The following is a 27383-nucleotide window of genomic DNA, read 5'->3' as shown; positions in this document are numbered from 1 at the left end:
TACAGCTGTGAGCTTTGAGAAGGCTCCTTCACCTATTGCTTTTGTGAAGTGTGGTTTAGGTAGGGAAATTTCATTATCTTTAGACGAGCGTAGGTGAGTAGCTGGTTTGTATAGGATACAGTGTATATCACAAGGATGGACAGTAGGATCAGTTTATTAGTTTGTATATGAGACAGATAAGTAGAAGAATAGTCCTGACAGTTATTGGCAGCCATCTGGCTTTTTCAAATGAGTAACAGTGACATTCTCTGGGGATATCTAGAGTTATGAATCTACAGGCCTTGTTTTCAGTCATCTGCAGATTGTAGGTGTTTGGTGTTGAGATTAATGCAACTAATGGCAGGTAGCATTATAGTTTTTATAGTTTAGGCATTATCATTTGCATTCCAGCTGGAAATGCTGAGAATATTAATATGCTAATTTTAATTGTCTGAGTACAACCTTTGTGTATTCTGCTCTTTTCTGTATAACCCAAAGCTGTAGAAAAAAATATACTTTGCCAAGAAGAGGTCTTACATTCTGACAAAGTTCTTATGATTTTTTGCAGTTTGAACTGTCCTCTAGATTTGGTTGTAAGATGTTAGGACTAAAGGTCACGCTGAACTTCCAGTTCTCCTAAAATTCTCTTGTAAATGACACTAGCATACTGCTGACCATTGCCTTATATTACTACAGGAGTAATCTTTGGTCTGAAAAAATGCACCTTTAAAGCTTCAAGTTGATTAAGCTAACTCATGCTTGCTGTGCTTATTTCATAGCCTGAGGAAACTATTAACAATAATATAGACATATAAAATAGACACACTGCCAGATTCAATAAACTGGTTAGATCAGATCACAAGCTAATCACCCTGGAAATCCACCCCCCCCAACAAAGGTAACCACCATGAAAAACTTCTCCAAAGCTAACTTTGGGCTCCTAAAAACAGAAGTGGCTTACTTCACAGCACCCACGCAGATGGAGAATAGTTGCATGACCGCCATATCATACACCAATGCGCTGTATGAACATGTACACAAATGCATGGATCTCGCCATACCCAATAGAACTAAGATGCTCTACTCAAAAAAACGGAAGTCAATCTGGTGGTCCCCTGCCATAAACAAACTCTACAAAAGAAGGAGAAAACTGATGAGGAATAAGGGAAGTCCCAAGACTGAAAAAACTCCCTTATCAGCCTCAGCAAAAGGTTGAGATCCCTCATCAAATCCTCTAAAGCTAGCTATGAAAACAGAATTGCAGCACATAGTAAAGACAACCACAAGGCCTTCTATAGTTATGTAAAGAATCTCCAAGGCAATTCCCAGATTTGATCTGAGTTACTGCACAATGATATCTCCTATACCGAGCCAACAGATATTGCAAATATACTGGCAAACAGATTCAGTGCTAACTTTACCCCTCTCCCCCCAATGAACCAATCACAATGCCAGTAGATTGCCAGGCACCCAGTATTACTGCTGCACAGGTTAAAACAGTACTGTCCAAGGCCAAGAATACAGCTTCTATGAAACCTGACAGTTTCCCTGGCTGTGTTCTACATGAACTACAGAATGAACTGGCACCTCACCTGTGTGCCCTGTTCAATCATAGCCTCACCTCAAGCTTTGTCCCTACCAAATGGCGCACTGCTAAAGTCACCCCTCTCCACAAAGGAGGAGCGACTACAGACCCCAGGAACTATCACCCCATTAGCCTGACGAGTCTGATATGCAAAGCTATGGAACGCATCATCATGGACCTAATAAACAAGGATATAGGGAATCTCCAAACTCTGGATCCTACACAGTTTGGTTTTGTTAAGAATAGATCATGCCTGCTCAACTTGGTTAACTTCTCTGAGTCAGTCACCAGAGCTGTGCATGAAGGTAAGGTGGTTCATACAGCCTACCTTGATCTGGCCAAGGCCTTTGATACCATTCCCCACTCATGAATCATAGAAAAAACTTACTAAACTTAGGCATCAACCCCTATATCACTAAGTGGGTTGCAAACTGGCTCACAGATAGAACCCACAGTGTGAAAGTAGCTGACTCCAAGTCAGACTGCTGACCAGTCATGAGTGAAGTCCTACAGGGTTTGGTCCTGGGTCCGCTCCTGTTTGGTATCTACTTCTCTGAAGTCCAGGCAAACATGAAGGGACTCTGGCTGACAAAGTTTGGAGATGATTGCAAGTCGGGAGCTATTATTAACTCCCCAAGTGATGCTGACATCCTACAGAAAGGCCTGAATGGGACCAATGACTGGTGTCAGAACCATGGCCTTAAGCTCAATGCCAAAAAATGTGTCTTCATCCCCTTTGGGAAAAACCTGGTTCCCTTGAATTACTACATTGATGGTAGTCCACTGAACACAGAAGGAATTATAAGAGATCTGAGAACACAGGTTTACAGCAACCTCTCTTTTGACCACCACATTGTCACTATGGTCAGAAAGTCCTTCTATGTGGGACATCTCATTACTAAGGTTTTGCATCCAGGAAGAAAGAGGTCATTGTCTCCCTCTACTCTTCTCTCACTGGGCCAATCATCGAGTACAACACCCCATTTGGCATGTACCTCACTAGACACCTGCAACAACTTGAGAGGCCGCAAAAGTACCTCACAAAGAGAATCCTAAGCCTTAAACACTTGTCCTATATGGACAGACTCAAAAAACTCAGACTATTCTCTGTCTCATATCACCTTCTTAGAGGTGATCTCTGCTTGACTTACAAAGCCATGTCTGACCCAGCTCTGTTAGAAATGCTACATCTAAAGAAATCCCTATTTCTCAGTGCCACAAGCTCCGGAGACTTCAACCTCATTACCACAATCAACAGAACATGCTGGAGGGACAGGTTCAAAACCCAAAGACTGCCCATGCTATGGAATAGACTTCCCATACATGTCAAGCAGAGCACCTCACTGGCCCTCTTCAAGATAAATCTTGATGAGTGGATGGGAAATATAAAATTCACCCCGAGGATCACTCCAGTGACTCTACTCGATAGAAGGCACTAGGAACTAAGGTTGGTTGGCATGATGCCAGGGTAATCCTATGGGCTAGGCTTGTAAAGGCTCCAGGGCCAATAGCCTAGTACACACATATGAGCCGAAACCTATGAACCTATAAATATTAGTGATGCATGGTACGCATATGGAAGGCTTGCCCCAGTGTTATTGGCTGTGAAACCTGTATGTTGAATGTGGGTCATTCCAGGGCAAAGGGCAAGTATGCATTTTCTGAAAGATATGAAGTACAGAAAACACATTTATATGTCATGATATATTGACTGCAGTCTTCAGTGATTTCAGAATAAACCACCCATTTTGCAAGGAACAGGCCAAATATATAATGCAAATATCTGGACATTCTGCAAAACTGTGGACAGTCTGCTTTTTGTGTTTTAATTAATTTGTTTTATCCTTTTTTTATTTTTATTTATTTATTTTTATTGCAAGTATTTGCGTAAAGCGCTGCTTGTCATGCTTAGCTATGCTCAGCTGGTTTGCACAAAGCGCAGCAGTGAACAAACTGGAGGAATGGACCACTCAGGTTGTAGACAGGACCCAGACAGCTACATATATGAACCGAATGCGTTCAATTAATAATATCGTGCATCATGCAACCATGGTAAGTGGCGTGCGACGGTTAACAGCAACAACCTCAGAATAACTACTAAGATAGCAGATATCCATCACACTAATCCTGTGGCAGCATGAGTTAAGTATAGGAGTGGAGTGCAGATGGTACAAGGTTCTAGTAAAGGGTGTGCAAATTTTTTTTTCAAATATTTTGATTTTTCTTATTCTCTTGTATTTTATGTTACAAGATTCGGTCAATATGCAAGATACAGTACAATCATTATTTCTTTTAAGAAGAGTTCAGACATATTAAGGTACGTTGTCTATCAAGAAAATTTTCAGTGTTACTACAAAAATACACTGATAATATGCTATATACACTATGTACAAAATAGTGTTACAGTCAATTTCTAATTAACATTGTGTCACAATTAGCATACCGTTTCAATACGGATACATATATAGAACACAGGTGACACAAAGTTCATGAGGGCGAATGCTTTTCTGTCCTTTTCATTTAATAATCATAACAATTTGTCATTCTACATTCAGCTAATCTTTCAAAATATGATCCAAGAGAAGGCTCCAATAGTTTAGGAAATAGGAGCGCTTACTTTGATTACTCATTATATACTTATGTGCTGATGTGCACTTTATTGCCATACTTCTGAAACCCTCCCATAATAGTTTGGTATGATCTAGCCAGTTGTGGGTAATATACAATTTCACTAGAGAGAGTAATTAGAATGTATAGGTTAAACTTGAGTAATTTTTGAGAGGTAATATGCAAAATTGCAAATTCCCATGATAATGTGACATTTTGATATCCCTTCTTCTCTAGTCTCTCAATGAGCACCATCATTTATAAGTGCATTTGCAGCTCCAGAGGATATGGAGTAAATCTACTATTTGTGAGTAACAACACGGACAGTTTGGTGACATCTCCGAATTAGAAGTTGTTAAGTATTTCTGGGGTGAAGTAAACATTGTTGATTATCATTAATTGAGTATATTTTTTGTAAGGGATTCATTTTAGTGTTGCTTCAATAGAAACAGATTTTTGTTTTTCAGAACATTCTTTAATCTTATCAATTCAGTATTTTGAATACGATAATGATGATTGGTATTTAAGAGATGCTATTAACTTATAGGTGTTTGATTGCATCTTTTTCTTTAAGGTTAGTAAGTTCCATAATGTAATACATGTATGTAAGTCTTTTTGTTAGCGTCAAAGTCACTGAATATTGACGTAAACAGTTCTCTGATTTGCCTTAGCATTATGATGTATCCTTTTTGGAAGGTTGAAAACATTTCTCATGTCTTTAAAAGGCTTTTCCTATGTTTGTAAATATCCCAAACTTCGCATTCCTTAATGAGTGGATAGTTTTTTAGATTTAATATCACTTTATTTAATCTGAGATTTTGGTTCAGATGTAATGGCTGTAAAAGGATATAAGTACTAGTTAGATTTAAAACTTCCAACAATTTCTGAAATCTTATTATTCTATGTTTTAGGGAGAGGTGAACATTGCTATCCTTTAAGCTATCTTGATTTAAGAAAGGAAGAGCTTTGAGATTAATTTAACTGTTTTGCGATATTGTTATACCATAGTTTGAGCCATAGTGGATGCAATTCTTTACTCTTGGGATTATAGTCAGTGACTTGTACAATTCTGTTTGCATATATTAGGTCATAATATAAACTGAAATGAATATAGATTGAAATCAGGTAATTCCAATCCACGTCTTTCTTTTGGATGCATTAACTACTGGTAATTAATTCTGATCGACTTAGGATACCAGATAAATTAAACTAAAGCTATATACAATTTCTTAAAAAAAGGTTTTCTGGACTATTAAGTTTGTTGCATTTAACTGAAATAATAGCCTTGAAAGGATATTCATTTTTGTAATTGCTACATTCGAAAGGCAAGGTAGCTTCAGTTTTCCTCATCTCTGGATATCCTGGTCAATGTCTCACCAGACCTTTAGTAAGTTATTCTGCATGAATAGTTTCAGGCTATGTTTAAAAGGTGATACCTAAATATTTCAGAGTGTATTTTAACTTTATTCCCGAATTTGGAAAATAAGAGTCAGTGTGGCTTATTGGATTGATAAGGAAAATTAAGGACTTTATAGGATTAATTTCATAGTTTGAGACTTTGAGAAGTTATTGATTGACTCCAGAATTTTGTCTAAGTCTGTGTTAGGGAGTTAGAAGTATAGATTTAAATCATCAGCACAAAGGCTGTTAGAATTTTGTTCTTAATAATTTCTGGGATATGATGGTACATTTTTTGAGTTATAACTAAGAATAGGGGTTCTATATACAAGCAATAAAGGTAGAGAGATAATGGACATCCTTGTCTGGTCCCATTTAAACATTTTATTGGATTTGAATTTGTCTTGTTTATATGTAGAACTGTGTGAGTGCTCTCATATAGAAGTTTTATTATATGTGTAAATTCTTGTGGTATATCAAAGTGTGGCAATACAGAGAATAAAAAGTTTAAGTTTACTCTGTCAACAGCTTTACAGGCATCTAAAGCAAGTGCATAGATTTGTTTTTTATACTGGTTAGATAACAGGATCGTTGTATCTAAAGTTAACATGTTGTCACATATGTGTCTGCCATTCACAAATCCTGATTGTTCATGTGATATTATATTAGGTAATACTTTTTTAATCTGCTTGCAAATATTGCAGCTAAAATTTTGATGTATAGATTTATGAGAGAAATTGATCTATAATTTCCAGGGATTTTAAGTTCAGACTTGCTTTTAAGTACAAAAATTGTCTTTGAGTTATTTAAATGTAAACCTGTAATGCCATATTTTCTTATATAGTTGCAGATTTTTAATAAGAATTTTGATATCCTTTGCCAAAAGGATTTATAGAACTCTGCTGTATAACCATCTAGTCCAGGAGCTTTACTTGTTTTCAGACTATTTATTACTGAAAGGATTGCTTGTTGTGTGAAGGAGGTCTAAGTGAGTCCTTTTAAGCTTGACTAATCTTTAGGAAGGTTTGATTCCTTCAGAAGAGGTCCCAAGAGTGTGCGCATTTTGTTTTAATCTTGAGAGATTGCAGATTAAAGCAATAAATTGCAAGATACCCAACTGTGTTTTCAATCTTCTTCTTGTAATATCTGCAGGTGTAGGAGAATCATATATATATATATGATAAAATTGACTTGCCTGTTTATACAAGTGCCTGCATAACTAATCAGCTAGAAATCTCATTGTTCACCACTGTTAGCATAAGTCTCAGTTTAACACCAATTTCTTCTCAAAAGCTGCTAGTCTGCCAAAAGATTCACTTAAAAGCATGCTATACTCAATAAAATCACCACATGCAGCTAAATTATTATAAAGATCTTCAGCCTTGGAGCAACATTCCTATTCCATTGGCAAAATATAAACGTTCATGAGTTCCATGTAGTTAAATGAGCAGTTTTAGTTTATCAATTGCCATCTTCATAATAAATCAGGGTATTTATCCCTGTAAGATGGCATTTTTAATATACAGAGGCCCCTTGGCATGACCTTATACTTCAAGTAGGCTTCAAACAAAAGCCATTGCCATTGCCATTATAAATGTTTATAAGCCATCAAAGTATGCTCAAAGTCTCTCAACTTCAATTTAAAAGTGGAAAGCAAATTCACATACTTTGATGGCTTATAAACATTTACAATGTCCAGGGTGGATGGCACAAATTCACATATACTGTTCCTTTTGGGGTAGCATAGCTGAGCTACTGTTAGGGCAGGAACAAGGTTACACTCCTCTTTGTGGCGGGGGAAGGCAAGGCTCAGTTACTGTTATGACACAAACAAGTCTGAAGTCTGAAACTGCAATGTGTATCATCACTTTCTAACTTCTGTCTTCAATGATTTACCAGTACTAAGTTATGGTGCTTAACTGAAGCCATGCAGGGAACATCAGAATTCTTCAGAGGTAGGACTGTGTGAATCTTTCATATGTGAGGCCTACTAATTAGTACTGGACAAAAATAAGTAAAATAAGTGTCTGGTGTCACATGTTAAAGTATTTTCTGTACAAATCCACCACTATTGATTACTATACCAAGTTAAGAAATACAAGGATATGCCATAATATTATTAAAGAATACACTCTGGGTTAAGGACCTGCCTTGCAAATGCAGCAGTTGACCTTTAGTTCAGGGTGACACTGTCTGATGCTGATGCAAGCAATACACAGCCAATACATGGGAATGTAAAGGTTGTGTGAGTTGCCTCGCATCAGTTTTACTATATGTATGTGAGTAGGAGAACGGTATTAGTTCCCTAGGTGGTCAGTGAATGTGCTATGGATTGTCTTTTTGTCAAAGCAAAGACATACTGAGCACAATTACTTCTGCCTACAGGGACAGCAGCTGGGGGGCTCCTCCTCCGAGTCCTCCTCTGACTGTGGATGTGTTGCCCTAGGCATTGATGGGAGGATGTTTGTCCCTTTCCTTTGCTGATCCTGCTGCAATTGTTTCTGCAGGATCAGATTGTGGAGCTTAGAACACACTGTGAATATCTGTGGACATGTGAATGGTCTATACTACATGGCTCCACTGGATATATCTAGGCACCATAACCATGACTTCAGAAGCCCAAAGACACGCTTTATGATGTTTCTAGTTTGAACATGTGCCTCATTATGGCATTCTTCTGTGGGAGTGTGTGCACTTCTGATGGGTGTCATCAGCCATGGTTCCAGGGTATAGCCAGCATCCTGTAATAAATGGCCCTGTGAGACATCTCCCCTCTGGTACAGCTGTGATGTGTGCCAGATATGGGAATCGTGATAACTGCCAGGGCTGCCAGCACACACAATCAGGATAATCCCCTGGGCATTGCACATGACTTGGCAGTTGGAGTGGTATCCCTTGCGGTTAATGTAAATTCTACCTGCTCACCAGGTGGTGCCTTACTGTGTACATGAGTGCAATCAATGGCCCCAGTACTTCAGGGTAGTGCACTGCACAGTGAGGCAGCTGGACATTAATGATCCTGTCTTCAGAACTACGTGGAAAAATATGTTTATGAGCAAGGCATCCAAAAACAGGTGAAGGACCCTGGAGGCTAATGCCTGTGACACAACTATCATGTTCTAGTTGGTCTTTGGAAAGTACCAGTAGCTGATATTCTAAGGGCAACACATACCTTAGTTTCCACTGGGATGAGTTCCCTTTGGTTAACTCTGGCTCTAGGTCAAGGGAAGCAGAGCTCACAGAGTTATTGTAATGAGTCCCAGTTCATCCTGTAATGCTCTACAATCTCCAGCTCATGTAGTTCCTGGAAGGTTACCCTGGGCCTGAACACTCTTTTCCTCCTCGGACTAGGACTATTGTGAACAGCACCAGCAGCATTGACTTCAGCCTCTAGCACATGCAGATGTAGAATACCTGCAGCAGCCCCTAGTATTTTGTCAGTTAAAATTTCCTTGTCTCTACTCCAATGGTATTGAAGGATAAAGGAAAAACCAGGATGGAGGATACATGGATACTTTATACATTATTGAATAGCTCCACCATGTTGCATTGGTTGACTAACATGCAATTCACCTGTTTATGCTATAAACAGCATCTATTAAAACACCTGTCACTTGCTCATTAGTGTGCTATGTGCAGCTGTGTGCACCTTCACACACCTCTGTGCATCTTCGTATAAATAAGATAAGCACAGTTAAAACTTATATGTCCTGTGTTCTCAGGATATCGTGCAAACATGGACCATAAAAAGTGAAGGAAAGAGTGCATACCCTGGGCCGAACCCAGGCCCATCTATATTCCAGTCCTAACACATACATGTGCTGCCACAGGAATAGTTATATAACAACACAGAGACACCTGCCATTCATTCCTCTGTTTCTCATGGTTGCGCTAAGGGCCACATTGAGCAAACAAGGATGAAAATCAAAAAATTAATTTTAAATTAATGCAGACAGCTCTGATATAGTTTAATGAACAATAAAGAGGATGATGCAGAACTTAGGAATTGTGCACTGCTTGCATGCACTTTCACCGTTTACAGCCCTACATGTTCACCTCTGCAAGTGAAACCTGACATACCCCCCGATGTCAGCATTCACTGTTGCCATGCATTCAACACAAACACTGCTGTCATGGTTACTCTTTTTTGAGATTCAACAATTCTAATGACTTTTGACCTCATATGCATCTTCACTGTGCTGACAACCCAGAATCTACATGGTTAGTAAGTGTGTAGACAGGAAAACTGCACGGGAGCTCAATGTTGTCACAGAGGAATATTGTGATCCATCAGCTACATCTTGCACATGCATACATTACAGTATAATACCATGTTTCATGGAGGTTTACACATTTTAGCATCCTGCATTGCTTACAAGTATATTCTTCATTTGGGGGTGGGAGACAGAAGCTGCATTTATGACATGGCACTTAAAATGGAATTATTTTGATTGTTACACTGATTTTCTAGCATCCATCCTGCGTAATTAAGTCAGACTATATGTGGTGTTACATGTTAGGGCAGTTCTGTACAAATGTAAGGACTTTTATTTGCTCTGGTTTCCATGTAGAGTCATTTATGTGGCTGTATTCAGAAAGTTTTGGAATACATGGCCAACACGGACACGGAGTCCACATGGTTGCTCTAGAAGTTGTTTAATCACTCCTCCATGTTCATTTACTTCATTAGCATGAAATTCAGCTACTTATACTGTAATCTGCATGCCACAAATTTTCCTTATTTGCACGAGTGTGTGTGACTACACTAAGTTTACTGAATCTAAACGTTTTCGAGTAAGCTTTACTGAATCCCCCTGACTGTCATAAAAATTAAACAAGTCTGTTCATTCTTTACTCCAAGGTCATCTTAGAAGTTACTAATACAATCTTTTCTTAGATTGATCTTATGTGCGCATTGCACATTGAACGATTTCAGTCCTCTAGCTCAAGTTGTACTGATAATCCCGGCCAATGTAACACTTTGGAACTTCTTTCTATACATTCCATTATTTATATGCATGTTTTTGTGGTTTTATTACCATTTATTTCCTTAGCCATTTAGGCACTGTTAAATCATTTGTTTTAATCATCAGAACTTGTCTGCAGTTTGTTTCTTTTATAAGTGAAAAAAGTATTACTCAAATATTTTCTAGTATACTGCTATTTCTTTGTTTAGTTATGAGTAGCTTACTTTTAAACAGCAGCTTAAAACAATGTACAAGTTGTTGTTTGTCTTTCGGCTTTTTCCCAGTTAGGGGTCACCACAGTGGAACTCCGGTCCGCTAATGATTGGCAGTAGAGTTTTACATGCTGGCTTGCTGGGCCTAATGCACAACCTTCAACGAAGGAATGCCCGTTCACGCATGTCACCCCACAGAAGACGCTCTAACTGAGAATTGAATGGGCACCGTCTAACTGTGAGGCGACAACGCTACCGCAGCACCACCACCGCAGTTATAACAATGTACAAGAAAGAAGGGAAAAAAGTAACAAAAAATGTTACTATTCACAAAGTCTATTAACTCTAGTAGATTGGCATGAACCTTCCAGGGGTGGTTACTTGGCTCTGGCTGCTATTTCCTCTCCAAACATTTTTTTTTTGCTGTAAGTATGAACATTTGCGCAAATCTGTAAAAGTCATCACTTTTCCTGGCATATACTTCATAAAGAAGTCCAAATTCTGTAATTTTCCTAATATACTCTAAAATGTTTAGAGTGTTTTGTTAAATACCGTGAGATTTCAACAGGGGTTTATTTTTTGTTTCAGTAAATTATACTTTTCCGTAAATTAGATGATGGCAAATAACTTTTTTCTTTCCTGGAATATATTCTAGGGTATTCTGTAAAGACTCTTGACCCAAAAGGAAGTGGTTTACTTTCTTGCAGAATAAAAGCGCCAGTTCAACTTTGGCTGGTATCCACTTGTCATGTGACAAACTTATTTATATAAAAATGCTGTAATATAAATTATTCAGTTCTTAGCTCTTTGAACATTGCAAAACCTTTTCCTGTGTTCTATTCCAGTGCCATTCCACAACATGTTCTGATAATTTCCATAATGCTAAACACACTTCTGAAATATTCAGAATAAACTTTGCAAAATACTTCAAGAAATCGCAATAACATTTAACCACTGCTATCACTTTCTTGATCTTCAAGATTAGAGACAATACAATGTGACCTATATACCACAACCTTTGTGCTAGAAATATAATTTTCTAAATGTCTGTAATACCCATACAGTAGCAGAATGATTCAATCACAAAAAGATAACTTTTTCCTACTTCACTCTGAGCTTTCTTGGATAAGCTCATAGATGAAATAGAAGACCTTATTAGAAACTGATTACTACTGAGAACACCTTCCCAAAAGCAGCACCTGCCTGTTGGAATATTATTTCTGAAAACATTAGACAAATCAATGATGGGATAATAATCAAGAAAAAATAAAATGTCACCTAGAAAGTGAATACAAATTCAATTGTTCTGGAGATGGCAGATAGTCACATACCCTATTAACCTATCTTGAGCATATGTTTATTTAGAATATAGCTATACTATCTCTACTACAAGCTTCAGCATACACATCACAAATATACGCTAATGTATGTATGTGTATATATTTAACATAGATTCCTTAACTTACATCATATAATTTAATCAGAATCTTCATATGTATTACTTTTTTCATTTTTATGTGTTGCACAGAGTTATGCTCTGGTATACATTCATATAACCATTAATAATTATGATGAAATATTAAACCGAGGCCCCATCTGCATGAGTTGGTAGTAGCTCAGGTGGATGCAAAAGTTCCCAGAGCACTTATCAAAAAGAGTAGGGGAGTTCATTGGTGTGCTGGACAAATTCCCCTAGTCAATATGAATACCACCTTAGGTCTCCCTTGAAAAGCAGCTATTGGCCTTGTGGGACTAACCTGTTAACAATGTGTATATTAAATTAATAGATTCTAAGGCACAGACCAGGCATAGTTTGTTCACTCCAGCTCAAGCATACTGAAAAAGTTAAATATCTAAATAGGATAAAGCCTATCTTCAGTACTTGACTACATGACGTTTATACCGATTCCCATTATTGTACATCTTTCCGCATTCGACTTGTCGAAGCTAATATCCCTGTCAGGGTCACTCATTTTCTTCTAGTGCTATTATATTGTATATACATACCATATAAAATACAATATTTTAAATTATCACTTGCATTTGTGATACTTAGAGTGTGCTGTCTTTTGTCTCCTTTATATCTCTAACAGTGTTCCAATACAAATATCTGTTAGCGATGCTTACATTCTGCTGTTGTATTTTTTACTTGTTGGACCGGTTCACTTACCTAATTAACAAAATAAAATAAAATAAATACAGCTATAACATAATGATCAGAATCATACTTTTGTTGTAGTAATGTGGTAATGCTGCTGCCACTGTAATCTGTTTCGAAGTAAAAATACTCATCTATTGGGATATGCTAGGCATGGAGTCTAAGTCAGGCCACTATTTTAAGCTACAGTCACTAGGATTCAGAAAGGTTACCACCAGAGGTAAATGCTGGTGGCAGCCATTTCTGATTCAGAGACAGCCGTACAGTAATGCTTCTATGTGATGTGTACAACTACCATGGTAGGCTGTCCTTCTAGCTTACTGGAAATGTAAATGAGGCTTTTCAAAGGAGTGGCATATAATAAAGCGTCATGTTCTCTTCACCAGAAATTGGGTAAGTGATTTACACATCCAAGAAATTCACAGAACCACTCAGCTGAGTAAATCAAGCATGTCAGATGTGACAATAAAGTCAGCAAACATTTTACAGTTACCCATTACTTTCAATGGGAGAGAGATTGCATTAGATTTGTGTGTCTGAGACTGTAGGAGAGAGGGTGTGTGTGTTTTTGTGTATGTGTGCATGTGTGTGTGTGTGTGTGTGTGTGTGTGTGTGTGTGTGTGTGTGTGTGTGTGTGTGTGCATTAGCCCTTGGGACTGCTACAGCTGGCATTTTTATAAGTTGAAAATATCCCAATATATGAATATTGATATTGGGAATTTGCTCTGTTTGCATATATCAATGAATGCTGAAATCATCTAAACAGATAACCCACCTGAACAGGTATCTTGAAATGAGTTTAGTCTGTATGAAACCAATCTTGTAATATATTTTGGTTTTAAGTATATGCACACTATATCCATCCTTTAGATGAGATGTTAAACTAATGCCCCAACTGTCTGAATTGGTGATAGCGCAGGTAGATGTAAGAGATTCCACAACATTTATTGAAATAAGCAAAGCTACTTTATTAAAATTATAAACATACTAATAAAAACAGCATCTTACTTTCTGTTCAAAAAATCATATAATCTTAATACCAACAAAACATTTAGCCTTCATCTGTACAGCACATATATTATGCCTTCACATTTCTTACTTTATTATTATTACTGTTTTATATTTTCTTTTTTTACCCCACCAGTCTTTATTCCTGAACCATATTCTTATTTTCCCATATTTTCCTTCATATTCCATTTCTTATAAAATAAAACTTAATTTGTTCTTAATTGCCGTATTTGACAAATTATAGCCATACATGCCTTATCTTTGTCTATCATTTTCCTACTATATCCCCAGAACAACAATAAATGACATTTATTTATTTATTTTCCTAAATCATTGAAACCATTTTGTTTTCTTATGATATCCCATAGTTTTTAACTCTTTCATACTTGAAAAAAAACATGTTCTATAGTTTTCATTTTATCACACTTAGCACAATTTATTCCCCTACAGCCTTATACTTCATTTACCATTTTTCAGGCATTTTTAACATCAATCTACACATTAACTATTTCCCTCTATTACATTTTAAATGCTCCTTAGTTTTTTTTTCACACGTCCCATAGATCTACATAAAATATGGCATATCCCTGTCTAACACCTATTTGTATATAAATCTTACCTTTATTCCATCCATTCACCATTACTCCAGTACAATTATTTTCATATTGAGTTCTAAATAATCTAATACATTTTTCAATTGTATTATATGCTTCTATTATATTTCATAACTGTTGCCTTTCCACATTCTCATATGCATTCTCCACATCACATCCCATAACCCTTACTTCATTTTTTCCTGTGTACTGTTAATACACTACTTCCTTAATAATTAAGATTTCTTTTGTCTATTTTTAAATGCCATGCATACCTTCTACCATATTCTTTTCAATACTTTTTCCAATCTTGTTTGCATTATACTCATAAAGATTTTATAATCATTATTCATTAAACTCATAGTTCTTTGTTTATCTAACAATCTGCTCCCCTTTATCCATATCAGCTTAATAACCCTTTCACAAATATCATCTTTAGCTAGCTCTTCTTCCTTCAATTCATTAAGCAATTTAACACATATTATGTTGTTCTTCTGTTATAGTTTTATTCCACTTGCAATCTAAACTGTCTGTTTTTGGAATGGATCTTCATTAACAGTTTAACTCTTGCTTTACTTCTTCAACAGTTACTTAATTCTTTAATGCACCATTTTCTTTCTCATTCAGATTTTCTATTTTGCATTTTATTTTCTTATCAATCTTATTCATCCTAAACACATTATTTAGATATTTAATCACAGATTTTCTATGTATGTTCATAGGTTCATAGGAGGATTCTAGGCTATTGACCTGGAGGCCCTTATAAGCGTAGCCAAGAATTTTACCCATGTTCCCTCAAAGTCAGCATCTGTTTCCCCTGTCCAGCAGGAACACAGGTGGGATCCCAGGGATATATTTTCTGCTTCCCATTCAGTTGTCCAGGTTCCTCTTAAAGAGGGCTAGAGAGATGCTCTGCTTGACATGGAGAGGGAGTCTATTCCACAGATGGGGGGAGGGACACAAATCTATCCCACCAACAAGTTCTATTAATGTCACAGATCAGGTTAAGGCCTTGAATGCAGGTTGCGAGAGTAAAGTTTGTCTTATGGATATGTGACAACTCCATCAAGGCTGGGTCTGAAATGGCCTTGTGTGCCAGTCACAGGTTACCTCTGAGCAGTCTGCATGAGACTGAGTAGAGGGAGAGGGCTTTTAGACTATCTGTATAGGATAGGTGTTTGAGACCCTGGATTTTCCTGGTCAGGAACTCTCTGGTCTCTTCAACTGCTGCATGTGCTTGGCAAGGTACATACCGAAGGGGGCAATATACTTGATAATGGGTCTAATAAGGGAGGAGTACAGGGATGTTATGACCTCCTTATTCCTGGATGAAATCATCTTGATTTCTGGAGAAAATATCTTCTTGATTTACTTCTGTTTACCCTTTATTTAACATAATGTTATCTATAACAGTACTCTGGGTTTTCATTTCTTTTTAACTAAAAAAAGCATTGTCTCACCTTTATTACTTTTGTTTAGCAATTCCTGTCTTCTTAAGATACCTTGTATCTTTTATTTATTTTATTGTAAAATTATTTTTCTATCTCCACATATACTCCATTATTTACAACATTTAGATCCTTTCTTTCATACCTTTCCATATATTTTCTTTTCTTTATATAAATGCCTTTTCTGTATTTCTGTATTCACCTTTTTAATCTTCTTTTATATTCTAATCACCAGTTGGCCAAGTTATCATACAAAATCTTTATTGTTTTACGTTCTTCCCAAATTATTTTCCTTCATCCTCAAATGATTTTTTTAATGTGTACTCCATTCTTTTTAAATCCTTTTCTTATTTCAGTTATACTTTCATTCTTCTCCACCGCTGACCCTATTCTTTCATGGTCTGAAAATTCCACTCTTTTTTCCTCCTTCTATTTCTTTCATTGTATGTGAAAATATAATAAAATCCATCTCTGTCTTTTCATTACTTTTGATGTACATAGATGGTCTTGCCTTTCCTATTTTCATTTGCTTATAGCTTTGTTAGTTTTCTACTTTGTTTTCTTATATTACAATTAAAATCTCCTAACATCACATTATCCATATTAACTACACCATATATTTTTAACATTTCAACTAATTCTTCCCTTTGTTTCATGAAAGTATAAGCATATGCCATTATAATTCTAGTTGGTTTACCTTTTATTCTTATATCCACTACTGACATCCTGCCCACTTTCACAATATTATGGTCTAATATTATAATGTCATCATTTTTAACCATCATTGCAAGTCCAGAATATCTTTCAGCTCCTATGTTCCACAAAATATTTCTCCCCATATGTATTCTAATTGCTCCCTTTTTTCTTTTTTAACATTTCTCACATAATTTAAACATATAATATCCAATTCCCTCTTCTCACATCATTGGTTTACAATTAACCTCTTTACATCATTGACTATATTGTTTACAATTTTTGCAATATAACCCCTTTCCCCAAATTGCACACATCTTTTTTCACACTGTCCAATTAAATCCCCCTCAGATTTCCCAGAAAACATGTTTTTGGGTGTCCCCAACATCTCAAAACACATCTATGTCCTTCAACATTCATAACACTTGGTATACATTTTATTTTTTTTTTAATTTTCAGTTTTTAGGCTAACCACACAGTCCCACCATCCACTTCACAGACCCCTTTCATTTTTTATTGTTTTTTTTTCATATTATTAACATGCTCACATATTTCTATCAGAAAGTTCTCCATATCTTCTTTTTCTGTATCAGTTTACTGTTATTGTATCAGTATTGTTACTTTTCTTTTCATAAACAGTCTGTGATATTACCACATGACTATTCCATGAAAAATATTTTCTTTCACTTTATACCTTTCCAAAAACTTTGCCATCCCTTCCCCACTTTCAGAAATAATGTCCCCAAAATCTCTTTTCCAAAAACAATCAATGCTTTTACGTTTGACTTTTGTCTCCAAAGATTTAATTAAATTGTCCCATAGTTCATATCTAACAGTCTACCTGTGTTTGTTTTATTCTTGCAATTCATTTGGGTCTCCATTATAGTACTTATTAAACTGTTTATTTTTCTTGATATCCCTGACATGTTCTTTTAATCTAGCTGCAAAGCTTCTCTGCTTTCTCCAATATAATATAACTCACATGGACATTTAAGTCCATATATAATTCTTTCACTACCGCAACTATAGGTGCCTTTTACATCAAACTTTTTCCCATTGATTTTTGAAAAATTATTAACAACATATTGACATATTGTACAGTTTTCACATGGCAAACTACCACTAATATTAGGAATTTTGTCTCTTGTAACATCTGGTCTTTTAAATCCCCCATACACCAAACAATCCTTTAAACTTCTTCATCTATTATAGGAAAATAAAATTCAGCTGTATATTTTCGAAAAAAATCAACTTCATTCTTAATAAAAGACCAATAATATTTAACTATATCCTCTACTTTACTAGAAAAAACTGTATTTTCCTCTCCATACATTCTCCTCTCCATAACCGTTTGTATAAACATCTGAAGAGTTTTATTCATTTCCTTTTCACACTCCTGAATATCACTAAATAACAAATTAATTTGGAGCAACTCCCCATAAGGTATTGAGGTTATAGTATGGGGGGATGACAACTAGTGCCATACAGCATGTAATTCTGTTGCCCTAATTTCCTACATATTTTGGTTTTAAGTTTACCATTCTTTTGCCCCTCTATTGTTATAGCTAAATAATTTACACTATTGCCCTTCTGCAACCCATCAAATTGTATTCCAAATCTGTTTGCATGCAGATCTTGAATAAACTTTTTGACCTCATTATAACCTCATGACTGAAGGAACCAAAAAACAATATAAAGAAGAAAAGCAGTGGAACAAACTCTTCAAAAATGACCTTTATTACACCATTTATTAACCAGTTATTAGCCTACCAATAAAATCTTTAGACCTTAATTTAAAAAAATTAACCTTTAAAATGCTGAAGTTTCAAATAACAGGAAATACTACTAATAATTGATTAAACTATTTTAAGTGTTTCAGTTTGTGTGTGTTTTTAGTTCTGAAGAAGTCCCTTGATGTATACTGGGGATGAAAGTGCTTAACTTGGTCTATTGGTGTAATAAAGGCAGTTTTTGAAGGTTTGTTCCACTGCTTTTCTTCTCATTATAACCTCCCCTACATATAAAAATCAAATCATCAATGAATCTAAAGTAGTTGACTACATGTTCTCTAAAAAATTATTTGTGTCTATAAATATATAGATTCTCAAAAAAAAAAAAAAAAATGAACAAGTTAGCATATGTGGGAGCAAATGCTGACCCCATTGCTGTTCCACATTTCTGTTGATATAAGCATCCATCAAATTCAAACATATTATTTTCAAGACAAAATAGGATCAATTCTACAATGTACTGAGTACTAGGACCGTCTCCTAAGAAAAATTCCATAGTTTCAAGGCAATCTCTATGCTGAATGCTAGTATACAATTTAACAACATCGACTACTATAAAATACATTCCTTGTTCCCATTGTACTGTTCTAACCTTTTCCAAAATGTCAAAGGTGTCCTTGATATATGAAGTTAATTGCACTACTGACTTTATTAAATAATTATGTAAAAAACAAGCAATGTTATGAGTAAAATAATTGCAAGCAGACACAATAGGGTGGCCAGGAGGTTTGGTCAAACTTTTGTGTATTTTTGGAATACAGAATAATTTCCCCATAGTACTGTTCTTATTTTAAAACTTATACTTGGCTGAATTGTTCTTGTACTGAATTGTTCTTGTTTTAATAAAAGTATCTGTTTCTATTACCTATTGGACTGAATTTCTGGCCTAAGGTGTGTGGTACAACATGTTGTGATTCTTGTTTCACAAATATGTTACATTAAAAGGAAAAAAAATACCATGTAAGGCAGCAACCATACTAGATTTTCAAATAATTTGTTTTCATTACCTTAAAACAAACTTTACATTTGCTGGAACAAGTCTGTCTCACTTCTGTATATTACATATGCCAATGGCGCAATAATAGGAATCGACTGCAGTGGAGACTGTGCTATCCGGCCTGTAACCCGCAGCTCCTGTGTGCTGTTCAGCATGGTAGATGTCAGCTGCTTCAGTCCAATGCCGTATATCACTCCTGTCTGCCAAAGTGCTTCTAACCTTCAGTGTGGCATAAAACTGAAGGGAAAGGCAGTAGCAGCAATGACTATACCACTTGTTAGAGCAGTGTGTGAAATATGGCACACTTTCCATTTACATTTAAATTTAATTGGCAGAAAACAATGAAAAGGAATGTTAAGTATCATACCACAGATAGTCTGTGTCACAAACTCTAATGGATCTGTGAGATTGGGTTACACAGAACGGAAGATATTAACATTTCATCTATAATACCATTATGGAAATCTGCATGTTTTATTATAGTTTTACTACTAACTCCATCATAGGGATTGAAAAGTGGTGATCTGGTTCAGGATTCAAATTGATTACTGAAAATATACACAGTAACTTGCACATGTAATTATTGGTTGAAGGGCTGAAGAAGTCCGACCTAACATCTATAATCTAAGCCTTTCCATTGGCAATATTCCTGAAACCTGGAAAACATCCATTAACAAGGGTGGCCCAACCATGGACCATGATAACTATAAATGTGTTAGTCTCACTAATCTCATAATAAAGATACAGAGCATATTATCTCAGACTTCATTAATCTGTACATTGAAAAGTCTTCTAACTCTAGACCCTCACTAATTTGGCTTTGTCAAAGGAAAGTCATGCCTCTTTAACTTCATTAATTTATGTGAAAAAATAACTAAAGCAGTGGATAGTGGTTATGCAGTACATATCTCATATCTGGAACTGGCCAGGGCCTATGCAAGGAATTCCGTGCTGAATGCCATGTGTTCTCTATCATGAGACTAGTACAAAAGAGATCTGAAGGTTGTACAATAAAAGTTGTCATGTGTTTCTATGACATCAGAGAGTGCATAAGAGAAGACCATAACAAATGTCTCTTTTTGTCAGTTGCAGAATACAAACAACACTCTCCTTGTACTACAAATGGCTTGTTGGTGGTCACTTCCACTGGCGTGGAAGGATCGCCATTCTCTTGTAGAACTATTGCATGCCCTCTTGAGCTGTGGCAACACACCAAAGCCTGGCATGGGGTATCCAAAAAGCCCTGTGTGAGCAAGCAATTGGACACTGCATGTGACCTGGCCCCTTCACAGTCTTATCAGAAGTATTTACTTATTCTCCTCCCCACTCAGGCAGGCAGCTGCACATGGGAGTTAGTATTAGGAGTCTAAGTTTGCCTCACTGCCTCAAGCCCTTTCCACACTGCTGAGGTGTCCCTAATCTACTGGAAAAAGTTTAGAGAGGAGGATGAAGACATTGTGGATCACCTAGCAATTCTAAATTCAGTTATTAATACTGCAAGCATGATGGTTTAAGATCAGTGATCATGGTTTTCATTGCTACTAGTCCTTGTGACCATGAAGAAAACAGAATAGCAATAAAATGTTTTAGCTAGGACAATTCCACTCAATAAGCAAACAACAATGGAAGAATCAGATGTTCCTCACTGCTGAAACCTTCAAAAAACCTTAGGAATCCACCGAGTATAGTTTTCTGAACATTTCAGAGATGAGAAGCTGGTCAGTTCTTTTGTAGCCTGCAGTACGAATCTGCTTTTTTTCCATTTCACAAAAAAATGCCAATATCTATGGATGTGTCTCTGCAAAGGGGATTGTGTTTTATTCGCTTGTTCCTGCAACCACATAGCTAAATATAAAAAGGTGGCAGGAGTGGGGAATTTTCTTGTAAAAACTGTATTGTTTAGATGCAGTCTATACTGTCTTTCGGCTTTTCCCAGTTAGAGTTCGCCACAGCAGAATTCCAGTCTGCTAATGATTGGCAGTGAGTTTTTACAGTGTCAAGTTGCCAGCCTGGCCCCCAGCCTTCAAGGAAGGCACACCCACATGCACCTACTTGCGTGTCTTTAAATTCACTTGACTGCAGGGAGGACATGCAGACTCCACACAGAAGGTGCTTCAGCTGAGAATCGAACCAGACAGTCTCTTGCGGTGAGGTGACAACACTACCTGCTGCACCACCGCGGCCTCCTAGATGCAGTCTATATGATGTATTTCTAGTCAAACTGCATTCAAACAAATGTTTATTTAACTATTGTAAAACCCTGTAATATATAACTAACTTAAAATTATAATATGAAAGAATTATTCTAGGTATTCCAGAACTGAACTGTCTCCTCCTGAAACTGCAGTGAATAAAATGGAAAAGACTGGTACAAGCTAAGGTCCGATCAACATTCTGCAATGATATTGTCATTTTCTATTGGATTCACAAAGCTGGTACAGACATATGTGCATATGATTTTCATTTGAACTCTGAAAAGAAGGGCACTGCCTGAGGTATATTAAAGTCAAATCAAAATGTTATCCTTGCATCACAGAGTTTTAAGGTTCATTTATAATTTTTGAGTAATTTTAATGCAGTATCAGGGAGAGGTCTGGGTGACAATGTTGTACTTTCTATGAAAGCTTTAATAATCTGTGTATTGCTTATTTTAATAGTGTAAGAAACTGCAGCGCCTTTAGGAATAGTTTCGAAGAAGAACTAATGAATGTAGGCACTTACTCAGGCACTATGCTTTTAATATACTCAGGTCTGGCAAACTGTTAAGAGGGTGATGTTTTTCATGTTGTTATTTTAGCTAAGAATTTTTCTTTTCAAAGTAGCTCTTAAGGGCAAGTGTTCACATGTGTTTTCATGGAGTAGCTACTTATTTTTCTAAAAGCCATACATTGCTCCATTGGCCTTTACTGACAAAGGTTTGTCCATGTTTTAATTTCCTATGTATTTCTAGAGATGGACCAAGAGGAAACTCTTAATGAAATGTAAGAGTCATTAAAAACACTCATTATAGCTAATGCAGTACAAGGCACGTGAGGTTAATTGAGTTGTGTGCTTACAGTCAAAATGATTTTAGTATGAAAAGTTTTTCTTAATAAAATACTAATTAAAATAGTTAGTAGTTTGTTGAAGCATGAAGAGGTATCTTGCTTAATTAATACATTTGTTGAACATCATACTGACGTTCCACTTAAAACTGCAAATTACAGTAACATTTCAGATACTTGCATTACTTTGCAGCCCTGTCAAATTAGACCAGATCTGATTTTGTTTGATGTGTTTTTCAGACATCTAAAAATCTGCATTATTATTTAAGAGCTGCAGCTTACTCAGCCAAGAACCAGATTTTACAAGCAGACTTTTAAACAGAGTTGGAAGAATCATTATGAGGTTATAAGATTCATGCCATCCATAGAAATTACACTGAATTCATCTGAATTAGAACAATTAATTAAATACATACATATATGCATACACTTGCCTTCATAAACAGAAATGAATTTGCTTTTCAACCCAGGTTTTACATTGGACAAACCTACTTAGCTCATGTTCTCCCCTCCTAATATTATCATCACTGACGTCACAGTGCCTCAAGGAAAGGGAACATTTCCATACAGCATTCTCATTTGAAAATGTACCATTTCATACTATTCTCTGGAGTACAGGCTAACATAGAAGGTCTTTGGCTAATGAAGTTCGTAGATGACTGCAAACTGGGAGCCATAATTGAAACTCCTAATGATGTGGACATCCTACAAAAGGGCCTCACTGAGACAGATGCTTGGTGTCAAAGCCATGGCTTCAAGCTCAATGCCAAAAAGTGCATTGTCATCCCTTTTGGTAAAAACTCTGTACCCATGAACTACCCCATAGGCAGTAGTCTACTTAACACCGAAAGTGTGATAAGAGTCCTTGAGACACAGGTGAACAGTAGTCTGTCCTTTGGTAATCACATCATCACAGTAGTCAGGAAATCCTTCTATGTGGCACACCTCATCACAAAAGGTTTCTCATCCAGGAAAAAAGAGGTCATTGTTCCCCTCTACTCATCACTCATTAGACCCATTATAGAATACAGTGCCCCTTTTGGTATGTACCTCACAAGACATCTACAACAACTGGAAAGGCCATAGAAATACCTCACAAAGAGGATTACCAGTCTCAAACAGGTGCCCTAAGCAGACCATCTCAAAAAACTCCAGCTTTACTCCTTCACATATCACCTACTCAGAGGCAATCTCTGCCTAACATACAAAGCTATGTCAAACCCAGAGCTGTTGGACATGCTCCACTTATAGAAATCCCACTCCCTCCGAGCTACATGCTCTAGGGACCTAAACCTTGTCACCACATTAAACAGAACATGATGGAGAGATAGATTCCTGTCCCAGAGACTTCCCATACTCTGAAACAAGCTACCTATCTGTATCAAACAAAGCTCCTCATTAGCACTCTTCAAGAAAAATCTTGATGATTGGATGGGGAATAGGAAATTCACCCAGGGGATCACTTCTGTTGCTCTCCTCTACAGGGGCACAGGAAAATAATTTTCTTGGGTGGCGAAAGTCAGGGTACCTTTTTGGCTAGGCTTATATGGGCCCTAGGGCCAATAGCGTAGTACCTACCTATGAACCTATGAACCTATGAATCAATATATACATTAGTGATCATTTTACTCAGTAGATGCTACTAAGGTTGAAAGTCTGTTTAATCTACCGCTTTGTTGTTAATGGTGTACATGGTCATAGAAACACTCTACATAGAATAATAAAAAAACATGCAGTCATTGTGTTGTGAATGTATGTGCTGCTATACATATCATACCACTATTAAACAAGAAACTACTATCTTGCAACACAATGGTGATGGTATATATTTTGTGCTGGCATTTAGAAAGGCATTTCATTTAGACCATGCCCAAGTCGCAGTCAAAATGGAAATTGTATATACTATAGTACAGACATTCAAAAGGGCATTGCATTTAGAACATATCAAGAGATGTAAAAGCACCTCTCATTGAGCCTATCACCAGATTTTCTATTGCGTCCATGCAAATAGAAGACATTTGTCATTCCTACTGCTGCAGTAACATTTAGGCTATACAGATTTTTGCCTTGCCCAGTAGACACAACTGGCCAGCTTCACAAAGCTCTGTCTCCCTCCCCTCCACCTTTACTCCCTCCCCTCCACCTTTACTCTGACTGTTGATTGGCTAGCCCAAGGAGATAAATTAGCAATCAGAGTAAAGATTTCTTCAGTATTTTCTTGCCACCTCTCAGTGAAACATCTCTGTGACTTCACAGGAGTAGCAATTGGCTTAAAGCCATTGGGGAGCTCCTCCACACAGACATTATTGCAATTTTAAGAAAATAATAATATATTTTATTTTCTGTCTAAAAGTATTATTTCCCCTTTAAAAAACCCTGTATTTTGATAATTATGGGAAGTTTCCTTCCAGGGGACTGCTATTTTTAGATATCAGTGTTTTTTTAACACATAGGAGCTATTTTATTGAGAAAATATGTACTGCTTGTGTAAACTTTGACTTTTTTTTTACTGTGGAGATAGGTATGGAAGTGTATATCAGTTGTTCATTTATACATTTCCACCCTTTCCACTGAAATACAAGGTAGTTCTGAAGATACAGAAGGATTCCTCAAAAATAATTTTGGTGACTCTTTTTTGACCCAGGCAACACAGGCTCTCTTTTATTATGGAATTGGCAAAGGACAGTTACCTCAAGATTCCTCATCCACTGGATCTACTCACAAACGGTAGGGAGAGTTTTATATACCCCAGTCTAAATCATCTTTAACTTACCACCAGGATGATCAATTTTAATACCATAGGCTCTCATTTCATGAGGGTGTGTAGCAAGTACTAAAGGAGGCAAGAAAACTTGCTAATAAAAAATCCTATATTGGTAAGTGAAAGTGATTCTCCAGTTGGTGTCTAGAATCTTGTACCACTTGTGTGTTATTTTCCTCTAGACTCTGTTATTCCTCCAAACAAAATTATCTTGCAAACATTTCAGTGTGTCTATCCATGAATCCTCCTAATTATTCTCTGTCTGTAGCAAACCAATTTCTGAAAGGAGTCTTGCACATGAGACCTCCCTCCTTGGGGTCTCAACTTTGTCACCTTTTGAACCTGTTCATCAAGCTGATTTAAGGTTTTCTGACTTAAAAAAAATCAAGGGTGTGGAGGTTGGTATAATGGCTAGGGTGTGTACCTCACAGACATGAAGTGCAAGGTTTGATTCTCACCTTTGATGAAAATTGGCTAGTCTTAAAATGACCGTCAAATGCAACTAGCCTAGTACCTTTCTATGAACCCTATTCAGCATTACTCTGACCTCTGCAAAAGGAGTATCTAAGTTACAAACACTCATGCTAGGTAAATATTACTTCATATTTCAAAGAGATGGGAACACATGAAAAACAAATTCCCCTTTTATGCACATATTGGTTCAGAGTCAACTTTGAACCAAGCCATCAGTCTCCCACAGTATCTAATTTGCAAGCTGTCATGGTAGGTAATTCTTACTTCATATTTCACAGAGGCAGAATCACATTAAGAACAAATCCCTCTTATATGCCCATATTAGTTTCAGAGTTTACACTGAGTCAAGCTATCAGTCTCCCACTTTTCTACCCAGAACCTAAAGAAAAAAAAGGAAAAAAAAATGGAGAAGGGATTTTCATGGTCTGGACATGCAAAGGCAGCTCAGGTACTATCCTGACTGAACTTAGTTCTTAGAAAAGCTAATCTGCTATTTATTTCTTATCAAGGGACAACAAAGGGCATCCTGTGTCTAAAGTGACAATATCCAGGTGGTTGCCCTCCGCAATTCTTTCTGTTATTCCCATCATGGTAAATTTATTGCAGGCAATATCAAAATGCATTCTACTAGAGCCTTGTCTTTTTTGATGACATGCTGGAAAGTGTTGGACACTAGATGCATACTAGAGGTAGCTATATGGCCCTCTGTACATAGTTTTACAAAGCATTGTGACTGGATTCCAAGGTCCTGGATACACTTTGCTGAGACCATTCTCCAAGGGCTCATGGATCTATATTCTTCTTCCTTCCAGGTTTCCAGGTTTGAGAGGCTTTGGTCATCAACTCATATAGCCTAAAGGCTACTACAGCACTGGGAATGATGAACATTGTGTAAGTAACACTTACTCATAAGAACAGATATTCAAATTCCTGACTGCTGCCATAGACGTACCCACCATCCATCGCACTGTTCTTGTACATAGTTATAACTGGGATATAAAGTATGGCTGTTTGTATTTCTACTATATATATATATATATATATATATATATATATATATATATATATTTTGGTCCCCTTAGACCTCATGTTACTGGCCTGGCACCCAGTTCCCCACATCCACACCGAGTTTACCAGCCACTCTTCCGTCATAGATCCTAAGGATGTGTAGGGACTGGGCCATCTTTGCTTCTAGCAATGGGGGTTCTTTTTATATGTACTATGCACTCTCTCCTTCCACACACTTATTGACTATGTCCAAGAGCATCTCCCCTCTATGGGCCACATCTCCCCTTAGGCAGAGCCACAGACAAGTGCCCTCCCTCCCCTCTGGATGGGAATGCTCATTCCTTCCTGCGTCTCTGTCATTTGCCCAAGCCACTAATCGAACCTAGGGCAACTGGGCTATAGTTAGGGCTTTATTCCTCTATGTCACTAGAGTTCTACTTTTCTACTTTATATAATGATTGTTATTATGGTTTATTAGTTCAGTGTTGTTAGGCTCTTTTCACCCCCCCCCCCCCCCCATGGGCAAGAAATCTCAAATAATTTTCATTCAGACTGCTAATTTCCCTCCTTGGAACTAGACAATCAGCAGTCAAAAAAAGGTGTATGGGGTGGGGGCAGAGCTTTGTGAAGCTGTCTAGTTGTTATTTCCTGGGAAGGGAAA

Source organism: Protopterus annectens, chromosome 2.part0 (genome assembly GCF_019279795.1).
Source record: "Protopterus annectens isolate FY-2018-M chromosome 2.part0, PAN1.0, whole genome shotgun sequence".
NCBI classification, from domain to species: Eukaryota; Metazoa; Chordata; order Ceratodontiformes; family Protopteridae; genus Protopterus; species Protopterus annectens.
Note: the sequence above shows the minus strand (reverse complement) of the source record.